The sequence below is a fragment of the Moschus berezovskii genome, chromosome 20 (assembly GCF_049115385.1).
Source record: "Moschus berezovskii isolate FMDL1 chromosome 20, NW_MosBer_1.0, whole genome shotgun sequence".
Classification (NCBI taxonomy): Eukaryota; Metazoa; Chordata; class Mammalia; order Artiodactyla; family Moschidae; genus Moschus; species Moschus berezovskii.
Genome location: NC_142479.1, coordinates 49346162 through 49359805, shown reverse-complemented (window position 1 = coordinate 49359805; position 13644 = coordinate 49346162). Strand labels below are relative to the sequence as shown.

General features: G+C 37.8%; 1 protein-coding gene across 5 annotated transcripts in view; it reads right to left on the bottom strand.

Moving 5' to 3' along the window:
* ZNF652 (zinc finger protein 652) overlaps positions 1-13644 on the bottom strand; it is a 65711-nt gene that overhangs the window by 23530 nt on the left and 28537 nt on the right. For 2 of the 5 annotated variants that reach the window (XM_055407605.2, XM_055407606.2), the window contains exon 2: positions 2950-3050. The exons of the other annotated variants lie outside the window; for them this stretch is intronic. The gene's annotated coding sequence lies outside the window, so the exon portion shown is untranslated. The remainder of the gene's footprint in view (positions 1-2949; positions 3051-13644) is intronic. 5 annotated transcript variants of the gene reach the window in all.

Genomic DNA, 13644 nt, shown 5'->3' with positions numbered 1-13644 from the left:
CATGCTGGCTGGCTTTCTTTTCAACATCAGACACCACCATCCACCACAGTGAGAGCTTAAGGAACAAAGGCAGTAGTGGTCTCAGCACTGTGGACCAGAAAAAGAAAGCAGCTAACGGACATCACAATAGAAGAGAGAGCGAGATACCCCTGGCCTTAATCATTTATAATCCAGCTACAGATATCATTGTTTTCAGGTTTATCAGAATAATTTCAAAGTTGCTATGTATTTTTTAAATTTGCTCTCTAGATTCACTCAATAACCAGATGATTTTCATGTGTCAGCTGCACAAAAGTCTAAATTCTAAGAAACAGTAGCCATAAAGCTGATATGGTTCCAGGAAAAATAAAATCATCCATTAAAAAAAAAAGATGAGAAGGGTGCATAATTTGCTTTGTGACGTACCTCACATTGCTGCTTAGCCAACCACTTAACTTCTGAGTCACACGAATATCACTACAGGCATATACCCTGTCTAATTAACAAAAGGAAGGAAACTAGTCCTGAATACCTGTTATGTGCACAAACACTGTAAAGGTGCTCATTACTTGTTATTTCTATTTAACACCCACTACAAAACTTTGGGGTTGATTTTTAAACTTATTTTAAATCTTTCATCAAAGTAATCACTAATAAAAAAAGCATCCACAGTTTTACAAATCAAATATACTGCAAGGTTTATAACAAAAGCAGCCATCCTCTGCCTACTCCATCCCATCTGAATTCTTTACCTGAGACAAAAGTGTTTCTTTTAGCTGTTCCTCTTCCCTTTTCCCCCTGTATTTACTTTTATATTTCTAAACAATGTGGTTATATTTCTTTTCTTTTCTTTTTTTTTGGCTGTGTCACAGGGCATGTAGAGTCTCAGATCTCCCATCAGGGGTTGAGACGGGGCCCTTGACAGTAGAAGCATAGAGTCTTAACTATCAGACAGCCAGGGAAATCCCTGTGATGATATTTCTATTTCTTGACTTTCCCTCTCCAATTTTAGACACTACCACTTATCTTTCACTATAGTTTTCTTACCTTATTGCTCTCAACTCTCCTTTCATCCTCTCAATATAGTTCTATCACTTCTTTTGTCAAGTATTTATTGCTTACAGTATTACGACTATAATAAGTAATTCACAACTATTTCTATCATTCATCTGCTACTGTTTCTCTTCCATTTTCTAAAAAATTATTTTAGGGAATTTCCTGGTGGTCCAGTGGTTAGGATGCTGTGCTTTCACTGTCAAGGGCCCGGGTTCAATCCCTGGTCGGGGAACTAAGATTCCATAAGCCGTGTGGCATGGCCAAATAAAATAAATTAACTTAAAAAAATGTATTTTACTTTCATTTTAGTAGAATTTCAGAAAGGAGCAGTGAAAAATGCCACTGTGTTTTACTCGACAACTTTATATATATATATTTCTTTGTATTTGTAAAAGAGGAAATTATGCCTATGAGAGGTTAAATAATTTGTCCAAGATCACATATCTGTTAAATGACAAAAGAATATTTGACCCAAGGCCTGCCTGACTCCAAAGGTTTATTTCTACTATGACAAATGACATTCCAAAATAATTTAAACTCAACTCTTCCTGTAACCATATAGCTTTTAAATCAGTTTTATACCTTGTATTTCAAGTAGGAAAATCACAGTAGCTTTATTTTGTATTGCCCAAACTTCTGAAATAATGTAAACTACTACAAGAACCAGTAAATAAAACTTACCCACATTAATTATCTCAAGTTAAGCAAGGGAAGAGGGACAGTAAAATTGAATTAGCCAGCAAAAAATAGGAATAGAACAAAATCATGAAGAAAAATAAATGAAAGGATATCCTCTATGGTAGTCATTAATGTGTTCTTCCCATATATCCTGGCCCTCAGCCTTCTGGACACATTGACAGGCCTGTACTTTCTGACTCTGCCCCTCCCCAGTAGTTGGGTGGGGCCACATAACTACTTTCAGCCAGTACAGGTGAGTAGAAGTGACACATGGAAGAGCAACATGAAACCCTCCGGGCCTCTCCTCCCACTGTGACGTCGACCAGCAACCCTCAAAGTGATGACTGCTATGGCTGCTATCAACCTAGGACTCTGAGTAACAAAATGACCCACAGGATATGCACAGTGAAGTAATCATTAAAATTCTTTTGTATTTTATTTAAATTGAGGGAGAACATGTTTTCAAAGCCACTGAGATCTTGTGTTGTTTATTACTGCAGCATAACCTGGGTCTCTCCTAGCTGATACAGGTAGAATCCAGAAGTGTGGTACTGTCTCATCAAAAAACCTAAAGTATATGGTGAAGGCTAAGGAGCTAGGGAGAAGGAGGTAAGAAAACTTATCAGAGGCTAAAAGGATAGCAGTTCATAGTGTGCAGTAGTGAAGAGAGCTAATATGCCTTGAGAATTTATAGCTCTAGTGGGAAAATGGACCATTAAGGGATTATGTTGGTTACTGCTGGCTGTATTTAACAAATTGTTGGATGAATTCAGAAAAGAATTCATCAGTTTCCAGCGATTTGTGGGGTCAGAAGAATCAAGTGCTTAACCCAAAACTGAGAAGGTCTCTGAGCTACAAATGCTATGCAAGACTGATCAGAGTTCAGTCTTGAGGCAAGAATCAAATAAAAGATTTGGCCTTTACAACCACTGATAAAACCTTCCAATTGATTAAGGTACTGCTGAATAAAACAGCTTTTCTAGAAAAAGACTAAAGAGGGGTTCTCTCATCAAAACAGCCTCTAAGTCTGTTTTGCTACTAAGCATGTTGCTTTGATGTGAATTAGTTCAAATGCTGTTAGTAAATAAGGAAATGATGTCAGTCAGAAGTTAAGTTGGTTTATATGCACTTTTCTTTTGTTGGAAGTAACCAGGAAAAAGCTTTCCCAAATTTAAAAGAAAGCCTTAGCAATATATGAAAACACTAAGAGAAAAACTAAACATCCCACTTATGTACCTTCCTTTAATGCAAGTCGTAGCTGATTGATTCAGCTGCTTCATGAATCACTGCATTTTCCACTTTATATCTGGTGAAGCTGAGGATATATGTTTCTCCTCCTGTGTTTAAAGAAGAAAGTTTTTGACTGCTGAATCATATACCACACCACAGATCAAATTTTTACTGTACTGAAATTAGTTTCTATTGTAAGTGAATGTCTTCAAGACCCCAAAGTCGCAGAGGAAAAAACAAGCATTCCAGAGGCTGAGTCTGTAAAGCTTCAGCCAACTGATGCTGACTGCATATGCCAATGGAGATTTAATACGCTATTGTTTTTATTTCAATTACTTTGTTGTTATTAGTGCACTGGTTACAGTGGTCCACAGATTTTGAGTTTGCACAATCCTATTTTTTCCTATAAGCCCTGTTTATTTTAGTGTGTAATTTTGCAGAATTCAGGAAAGCATATATGGCATTATAGAAGAAATACCTGTACTCAAAATTAAGTCAAGAAAGAAGTATGAGACCAATAAGGCAGAGCCACACAACAAATCTATGAAGTATGGTTAGAAAGAATTATGGATGTGGCTAGGGCACATGGAGCTGACCGGAAACAAGTAAAAAGCCAACTAAGTTTTTGAGGGTTATACTGCTAAAAGAACCACCAGCCTACACTTGAGAGTCTGTGACTATTCAAGACTTTTTCTTTTTGGCTGCACCGTGTGGCATGTAGAATTTCCCTGACCAGGGGATCAGACCCATGCCCTTCTTGGTGGAAGCGGAATCTTAACCACTGGACCACCAGGGAAGTACTCAAGACTTCTAAAAATGATCTTTGGGTTCCCAAGCATCCATGGCAGGAAGTGGATTAAAAAAGCTGTTCATCCCCTTAAGGGGGAATATTCCTTATTGTCCGTTTGGAATACAGCCAAGGAACAGAACAGGAAAAAAGGAGAAGGATCAAGAATATTACGCCAGGGAGCAAAGAAAGAGCAGACAGTTGAAACGGAGCAAACTTGGGATCTCGTCAAGAACATTCCCTATCCCTGGAGGGGTCCCCTCAATGACTGCTCAGAGGGACAGCAGTATTTGCTGTATGTCTCCTATTCTTCCTCTTTTCAAATGGGAGGTTTTTTTTTTTTTTTATCATCCTGCCACTAGTCACCACTGTACATTGTTTGTGAGGACAGCCAATCATTTGTCAATTTTTTTCTTAAGTCTATGGATCAAAAAGAGCAACATTTGGGCCCTATGTAGAGACAACCATGCATCATCTCCTCACGAACAGACCACCAGGATCACATCTTTGCATCCGCTCAGAGATCCTGGACTTCAAGCTTAATGCCATGATTGGATAGGAACTTAGGGTTTCTTACCTGGGAAGGAAGTGAGTATATTTTTCCTGTGTGAGAGAGTAGATCAATTAACTGGTGGCCAAAAGAATGGTGCTATTAATCAAATATTTTCAGCTGTCTGCCTGGCATAGGCATGTTATGTTTCCTGGCTCTGCCTAGTTACATGAGACCATCATGTTGTGAAACAAGCAATGTGAGTCACTTCTGAGCTAATGAGAGACCCTCTGGACTTCATTTCCCTCTTAGCATGATGACAAGTAGAGTACAAAAAGGTGGCTGGTTGTTCCATCAGCCTGGATCACTGAATGACACAAGCAGAGCTCCCCTGCTGATCTATAATGGCCATGAAGTGAGAAAAAATATTCCTTCATTGTTTTAGTGAACCAGATTGGGACATGGTTTGTTACTGTACACAATATAGCTAATGCAGTTCTTTATGAATATTTAAAGGAGATCAGCCCTGGGTGTTCACTGGAAGGACTGATGCTAAAGCTGAAACTCTAATACTTTGGTCACCTCATGTGACGAGTTGACTCACTGGAAAAGACTCTGATGCTGTGAAGAATTGGGGGCAGGAGGAGAAGGGGACGACAGAGAATGAGATGGCTGGATGGCATCACCGACTCAATGGACATGAGTTTGAGTGAACTCCGGGAGTTGGTGATAGACAGGGAGGCCTGGCGTGCTGTGATTCATGGGGTCGCAAAGAGTTGGACAAGACTGAGCAACTGAACTGAACTGAACTTATACGTACATCAACAGTTTCAGTCTTAAGCTAGACAGACTGAATTGCTAGGTGAAAGTTAAAAAATCAGAAAGATAATGAGATCAATTCTCTACTTAATAAGTTAGAAAATAAGACTTTTCCTTTTTTTAAAAAAATTAGACTTAAAGGGCTTTATTCTACTTTTTTTGTGGGGGTGGTGCTGCATGGCTTGTGGAATTTTAGCTTCCTGAGCAGGGATTGAACCTAGGCCCCGGAAGTCAAAGCACTGACTCTTAACCACTGGACACCAGGGAATACCCCTCCCCTCCTTTTTTTGCTTTATTCTATTTTTAACGATGTACACATATATGAGAGCTTCCCTGGTGGCTGCAGTACAAGAGATACAGGTTTGATCCCTGAGTCAGAAAGATGCCCTGGAGAAGGAAATGGTAATGCACTCCAGTATTCTTGCCTGGGAAATCCCATGGACAGAGGAGCCTGGCAGGCTATAGTCCATGGGGTTGCAAAAGAGTCGGACACGGCTCACCTACTAAAATTAGCAACACATATATGGATTCCCATATGAAACTGAAAGTGACATCTCACTACTAATAAAATCAGGAAAGCTCATAGAAACATCAATAAATGACATTGTTACAATATAAGAGGCAGTCTAATGGTTCACTCTGAAATACATATGGGCTTTCTGCTCACATTTTACTTTCTTCATTTGATTTTGGCACCTTTTCCCTTGTCTGAGTTTTGATGATAATCTTCCTGTATTTTCTTTCCAGAAAACTTAAAAATATCTCATAAGAGAATAACTGAGTAACTTTTAAAAAACCAAAACCACATTAGGGAAATTAAAACCTTTATCCAACTCTTCATGTGTAACTGAGGATAGAGTTCTATCCTTACTTATAGAGTAAGAGTTCTAACTTACCTATTACAAATCATCTTAACTTAGTTCTTAAGAAGACTAAGTGAATGTATTGAGCTCTAAGAAACTAAAGACAGACACAAGAGGCAAATGAGAAATAACCTTCACTGATATTTAAAGCTGTTCTATAGTATTAAAACAACATAAGTCCATCAGTTCTTAAAGATAATTTTCTAAAGTGTCATAAAATAAATCCCAAAATAAAGTGGGTCATTCTTTAGTGTTTTGTTATAATTAATGTGTGTATCTTGGGGGTAAATGTGGTATATGTCAGGGGTACACACGCTGAGAAGCAGTCAATCCTGGTACTCTATAAGTTGGACGAGCTATCAGGAAGAAAATATAATTTTTTTTTTTAAGTTAGAAAAGATGTCAGCATATATATAGATAGTAAAGTACAGCTTCCAGAATGTGCTTTTTTCAATGTCATTTTCCCCCAAGTGGACTACAAAATAAGTTTATGCAGTCCTCAAGGGTGTTTATTTGAATTTAGTTTTAAAAGGAAAACAATTAATTTCGTTCCCTGAAAATTTTAATTTCAACAAATTTAACTTCTTTTCTACTAAAATATGTACCTGTGCATTCTCCTTATATGTTAAAAAGATTCTATTTGGGATGAGTCTTTTCAAGTTGAAAAGGCAATTTTGTAAGCTACATCAATCTAGTACCTCTGCTTACTCCACTTCCTTCAGAGTCGTGGCCCCTGACCTGTTTACAAAGCTCAAACCACCCATGTGCTGCCAGACCCTGGTCCTGCCAAACAGAGGTTTCTAAAGCACACAACTACCTACAAGGCTCAGGCCAAAACTAAAACCACCAAGAAATGGAAAGGAAAAAGGAGGAAGAGATAAATATGTATCAGCAAAGTTCTTTCGAAAAATAATCCATTAGGAAGAATGGATAAGATGGGTTTGTGATAGCAAGGGTCTGATGTTTTAGTCAAAGCTTTCTTGCTTTTGCTTAAGGCTATTCATTTCTTTCTTATTGGGAAAGTATGTTAGGGATACATTTATCAAATAACAATTAATCTCAAAGTTTTTGGATGGTCAAGTAATTATTTAACAACTACTAACTAACTGTTTAATATGAATTAAAAAGTAGAAACCTGAAAGTTTGGAAGATAAATTGCATTCAGGTGGTAAAATCAGGAAAGTTCTGTGAAGGATAGTACATTTCAGGAAAACCTGAAAGGCAGGCAGGTTTCAGGTTGGCAGAAATGAAGGTAGAAAAAGTCATTTCTAGCATAGGGAAATAAGAATGGGCTAACAGTGAGGTACACTCCTGAACAAGAGACGGTATAAGTTGTTTAGTTTTACTAGAATACAGGGCTTGAGCAACAAAGAGATGGCAAGATAGGTGAGTTATTGCCATATAGTGACAAACCTTAAACCCTGGTCTGAAGAGTTTGTAGTTAATATGGATGACAAGATAGAGCAAAGGTTTTCCAAAAAGGAACTAATATAATTAGAGTCATGTTTTAGGGGTCAAATTATATCATAACAAACAATTGTAGACCTATATTTAAGTATGTATTTGAAATATATATATATATATATATATATATATATATGTGCTGTGCTTAGTTGCTCAGTTGTGTCTGACTCTTTGAGACCCCATGGACTGTAGCCTGCCAGGCTCCTCCTCTGTCCATGGGCATTCTCCAGGCAAAAATACTGGAGTAGGTTGCCATGGCCTCCTCCAGAGGATCTTTCCAATCCAGGGATCGAACCCAGGTCTCCCACATTGCAGGTGGATTCTTTACCATCTGAGCCACCAGGGAAGCCCAAGAATACTGGAGTGGGTAGCCCTATCCCTTCGCCACGGAAACTTCCCAACCCAGGAATCAAACCAGAGTCCCCTGCATTGCAGGAGGATTCTTTACCAGCTGAGCTAACCAGGAAGCCCAACATATACATGGTAAAAAAAATATACAATTAAGCAAAATAGAATAAATTTAAAATATGTAAATAAATTGAAGTAGGAAAATAAGGTAATACCAGGAATTAGGATAAAAACAAAATGAAAACACAATTTTATTCTAAATCCTATATTAGTACAGACTAAAATTTAAAATATCCAAATGGCAACTTTAAAGAGTTCTTTACAAGAATGCATTCTTTACGAAATAATTAATTCCCTACTTAGTGATTAAACTGAGTTTAAGACTCATGTTCACACTAAAATCTTTATTTATACATATATATAAAATACAGCAGGTTCTACTTTCAGTAGGCCTAAAATAAGTGAAATCTTACCATGTCCTGTTTTTTCCTTAAAAATAATCTGTGAAAGCAGCCGCTATGAAAAACAGTATGGTGATTCCTCAAATTAAAAATAGAACTACCTTTGATCTAGCAATTCTACTCCTGGGTAATTATCTGAAGAAAATGCTTATGCTCATTATAGTATTATTTACAATAGCCAAGAAAAGGAAGCAACCCAAGGGCCCATCAATATATGAATGGATAAAGAAGATACAGTGTGTGCGCACATATGTGCATGCGCATACACACACACACAGAGGAATATTACTCAGTTATGAAAAAGAATGGGCTTCCCTGGTGGCTCAGTGGTAAAGAATCTACCTGCTAATGCAGGGGACGTGAGTTCAATCCTGGGTTGGGAAGATGATCTGGAGGAGGAAATGGCAACCCACTCCAGTATTCTTGCCTGGGGAATCCCATTGACAGAGAGGAGCCTGGCAGGTTATAGTTTATGGGGTCACATGACTTAGCAACTAAACAACAAGAACAATGAAAAAGAATAAGATCTCGCCCTTTGCAACAGTATGGATGGATCTAAAGGGTACTAAGTAAAATAAGTCAGACAGATACTATATGACTTCACTTATATGTGGAATCTAAAAAACAAAACAAATGAACAAACATAACAAAACAGAAACAGAGTCACAGATACAGAAAACAAACAGGTGGTTGCCAGAGGGGTGGAGAATAATGGGGGGAGAAGAGAAACAGGTGAGGAAGATTAAGAGGCACAAACTATCACTTATAAAATAAATGAATCATGAGTCTAAAATGTATAGTGAATATAGTCAATAATTATGTAATATCTTTGTTTGGTGACATATTTGTAACTAGACATCACGGTGAAATTCACAGAAGTACTGAATCACTATGTTGCGTACCAGGAACTAACATAATGTTTTAGATCAATTATACGTCAAAACCAAACAAACACACTCACAGAAAATAGGATCAGATTTGTGGTTACCAGAGGCAGGGCAGGGAAGGAGGGGGAACTGGATAAGGTGGTCAAAAGGCATAAACTTCCAGTTATAAAATAGTTAAGTAACATATAATGTAAATATAGTTTACATTATACATGAAAGTTGCTGAGAGTAAATCCTAAGAGTTCTCATCACAAGGAAAATTTTTTCTATTTCTTTCATTTTGTGCTTATGTGAGATGATGGATATTCACTAAACTTATGGTAATCATTTCATGATGTATATACGTCAAATCATTATGCTACACACCTCAAACTTATACAGTGCTGTGTGTCAATCATGTCTATAAAACTGGGGGAAAAAATCTTAAGAAACCTTTCAGTATACAGTTGGCGCCCCCTATCCAGGGGTTCCACATCCACAGATTCAACCAACCTCACATTAAAAATATATATATTTGAAGGCAAGGGTGGGATGATTTGAGAAACAGCATTGAAACATGTATATTACCATATGTGAAATAGATCACCAGTCCAGGTTCAATGCATGAGACAGGGCACTCAGGGCTGTGCACTGGGATGACCCTAAGGAATGGGATGGGGAGGAAGGTGGGATGGGGGTTCAGGATCGGGGACACATGTACAACCATGGCTGATTCATGTCAATGTATGGCAAAAACCACTACAAGATTATAATTAGCCTCCAATTAAAATAAATAAATTTTTTAAAAAAGAAAAAAATATTTTTTTAATTGCAGAAAGTTCCAAAAAGCAAAACTTGAACTTGCAGCACCCAAGCAACTATTACACAGCATTTACACTGTGTATACCTAGTACAAGTGATATAAATACTCAGAGATACCTACAGGAGGATGTGTACAGGTTATATAAATACTATATACCATTATATACGAGGAAGCATCCTTGGATTTTAGTATCATGGGAGTTCTGGAATCAATCCCTCACGGATACTGAAGGATGACTTTACCGTGCGGTGTACACCAGAAGTCTGAATTACTTAAGATGATAAACTGCTACATAATTTTAATTAGGAGAAGGAAATGGCAATCCACTCTAGTACTATTGCCTGGAAAACCCCATGGACAGAGGAGCCCTGGTAGGCTACAATCTATGGGGTCGCAAAGAGTCAGACACGACTGAGCGATTTCACTTCACTTCACTTCAAGAATCATTTAGACCCCTCTGTCCTTGTTCTTTTATATAAAACAAAGCCATATTATTATAGTAAAGAATGCATGATCAAACAGGCTTAACGATGGGACTGATAACCAGGGTTCATTTTTAAATGAAATTTTGGTATTGTCAACTCTTAAATTTTACTAATCTATGTCTCAATCTGCCAGTCTGGAAGATGGGAGCTAAGAAAACAAACTGCAAAACTTGGTAAATTCTACTCTCTGAGCTATGAAACATATACAGTAGTGGAGATAATTACACACATTTACATGATACTTTACATATTACATAAAGCACATTTATCACAAATTTGTTAAACATTAACTAAGTGCCTACTTTCTAAAAGTGCTCACAAAATTGATCTGGTTTACACTAGAAAAGCTACCAACACCAACACATAAAAGGCAACTTTACAATAAACAAAACCTTAAATGATATATATCACTGAACCATATTTTAGATAAACATCATAAAGAGTTCTCAGAGGCCTATACTTTATATAGTTGAAAAATGTAACTAATTTTAATGTTGTGTTATCTAACAAAATTTAATATGTCAAAGAATTATTTTTTAAGCAGTCCATTTAATCCATTAACTGTTAGAGATGAAATTGAGAAATGCCTGTCACCTCCAATTTTAAACAAACCTTCTGTAAAAATAAAATTTCACTGTGGTTTCTTACATATGTATTTAAATGAGACTGTCACTGTGTTCCTTGGTAATATGCAAGTGAAGCTAGCAGAAGAGGACAAGGGAGAGGTACTCCTCCTAGGTACCACCTGATTACCTTCAAGCATCAACAGTCTCCACATTTCCAAATAAGATAATAAAAACTAAAGTGCATTACTCATCACACAGTCCGCTTAAGCAACCTTAACTTTCACCAATAACTCCCTAGGGTCAAAGAAACCAAACACTAAGTAGGCTACCCTTCAGGACCTGGGTGATCACAATATATTTTCACAACATCTTTCCCATTATTCAGTTTAATTCATAAATGTTATCTATAGACAGGAGAATATAATTTAACAATGGAGTTATTTTTGAAAGAAGAGTAAGAGTTCTGTATTACTGTTATCTTTCCCAATAAGAGCAAACAAAGTCCTGGACACATAAACACTTTCAGTGCCATTAAAAACAATCAGAAAAAACAAAACAATCAGAAGAACATAACAACAAAATACATAATTTTTGGAATTCTCAGTCTAGCTTTGACCAAAGATTGTTTTATGGAACAGTTACTGCATTTAATGTACTAGCCCATTTTCAAAATGGCTATCAATGTGAGTATCTTGATCATTATTAGTTGATATCCTGCCTATGAGAATGAGAAAAATTAGACCTGAAAGGCCTTGTGCATCTTACATTTCTTAAACTCCTAAAGGTAACATGTTAAGTTAGAACTGAGACCTATTTAGCAGGTACAGATGTTCATACCATGGCTACCTATATGGAAGCCATCATGAGAGGCCTATGTGTATGTTAACTAGATCACTGTGAACTTGAATTAAAAGCTCATTTAGAAAATGAAAATCAAGAAATTCTCTCATTACATTCATCCATGATACTTTACAAAAATAAAAATCACAGTATTCAGATGCACGACCAACACCAGGAAATTATAGAATTTATATATTTGACCTGCCTACATGCCTGCTCAGTCATTCAGTCATGCCCTACTTTTTGTGACCCCACAGACTATATAGCCCACCAAGCTTCTCTGTCCATGGGATTTTCTCAGCAAGAATACTAGAGTGGTTACCATTTCCTCCTCCAGGGGATCTTCCTGACCTAGGGATTGAACCCGAGTCTCCTGCACTGGTAGGTGGATTCTTCATGACTGAGCCACCTTGGGGTGGGATATCTGACCGACCAAAAGACAAAGGACTGTTTATGCTTTCTCACTGTTGGTGCTGTTGTTGTTGTTCAGCGTGTTGGATTCTTTGTGACCCCATGGACACCAGGCATTCCTATCCTTCACTATCTCCTGCTCAAACTCATGTCCATTGAGTCACTGATGCCAATCAACCATCTCACTCTCTGTCGCCCCCTTCTCCTGCCCTCAATCTTTCCCAGCGTCAGGGTCTTTTCCAATGAGTCAGCTCTTTGCATCAAGTGGCCAAAGTTTTGGTGCTTCAGCTTCAGCATCAGTCCTTTCAATAAATATTCAGGGTTGATTTCCTTTAGGATCGACTGGTTTGATCTCCTTGCAGTCCAAGGGACTCTCAAGAGTCTTCTCCAGCTCCACAGTTTGAAGACATCAATTCTTCGGCGCTCAGCCTTCTTTATGGTCCAACTTTCACATCCATATATGACTACTGAGAGAAACCACAGCTTTGACTACATCAGTTCAGTTCAGTTCAGTTGCTCAGTTGTGTCCGACTCTGCGACCCCACGAATCACAGCACGGCAGGCCTCCCTGTCCATCACCAAATATGGACCTTTGTCAGTAAAGTGACATCTCTGCTTTTTAATATGCTGTCTAGGTTGGTCATAGCTTTTCTTCCAAGGAGCAAGTGGCTTTTAATTTCATGGCTGCAGTCACCGTTCCCCAGTGACTTTGGAGCCCAAGAAAATAATGTCTGTCACTGTTTCCATTGTTTCCCCATCTATTTGGCATGAAGTGATGGGACTGAATGCCATGATCTTTGTTTTTTGAATGCTGAGTTTTAAGTCAGCTTTTTCACTTAAGAGGCCCTTTAGTTCTTCACTTTCTGCCATAAGGGTGGTGTCATCTGCATATATGAGGTTACTGATACTTCTCCTGGCAATACTGATTCTAGCTTGTGATTCATCCAGCCTGGCATTTTGCGTGATGTACTCTGTGTATAAATTAAATAAGCAGAGTGACAATATACAGCCTTGATGTACTCCTTTCCCAACTTTGAACCAGTCATTCTATGTCCAGTTCTAACTGTTGCTTCTTGATCTGCATATAGGTTTCTTAGGAGGCAGGAAAGGTGGTCTGGTATTCCCATCTCTTTAGGAATTTTCCACAGTTTACTGTGATCCACACAATCATAGGCTTTAGTGTAGTCAATAATGCAGAAGTAGATGTTTTTCTGGAATTCTCTTGCTTTCTCTATGATCTAACGGATGTTGGCAATTTGATCTCTGGTTCCTCTTGTCTTTTCTAAATCCAGCTTGTACATCTGGAAGTTTTCAGTTCACATACTGCTGAGGCCTAGCTTGAAAGATTTTGAGCATTACCTTGCTAGCATGTGAAATGAGTGCAACTGTATGGAAGTTTGAACACTTTTTGGCATTGCCCTTTGGGACTGGAATGAAAACAAATAAATAAATGAAATGAAATGGGCTATCTGGACACT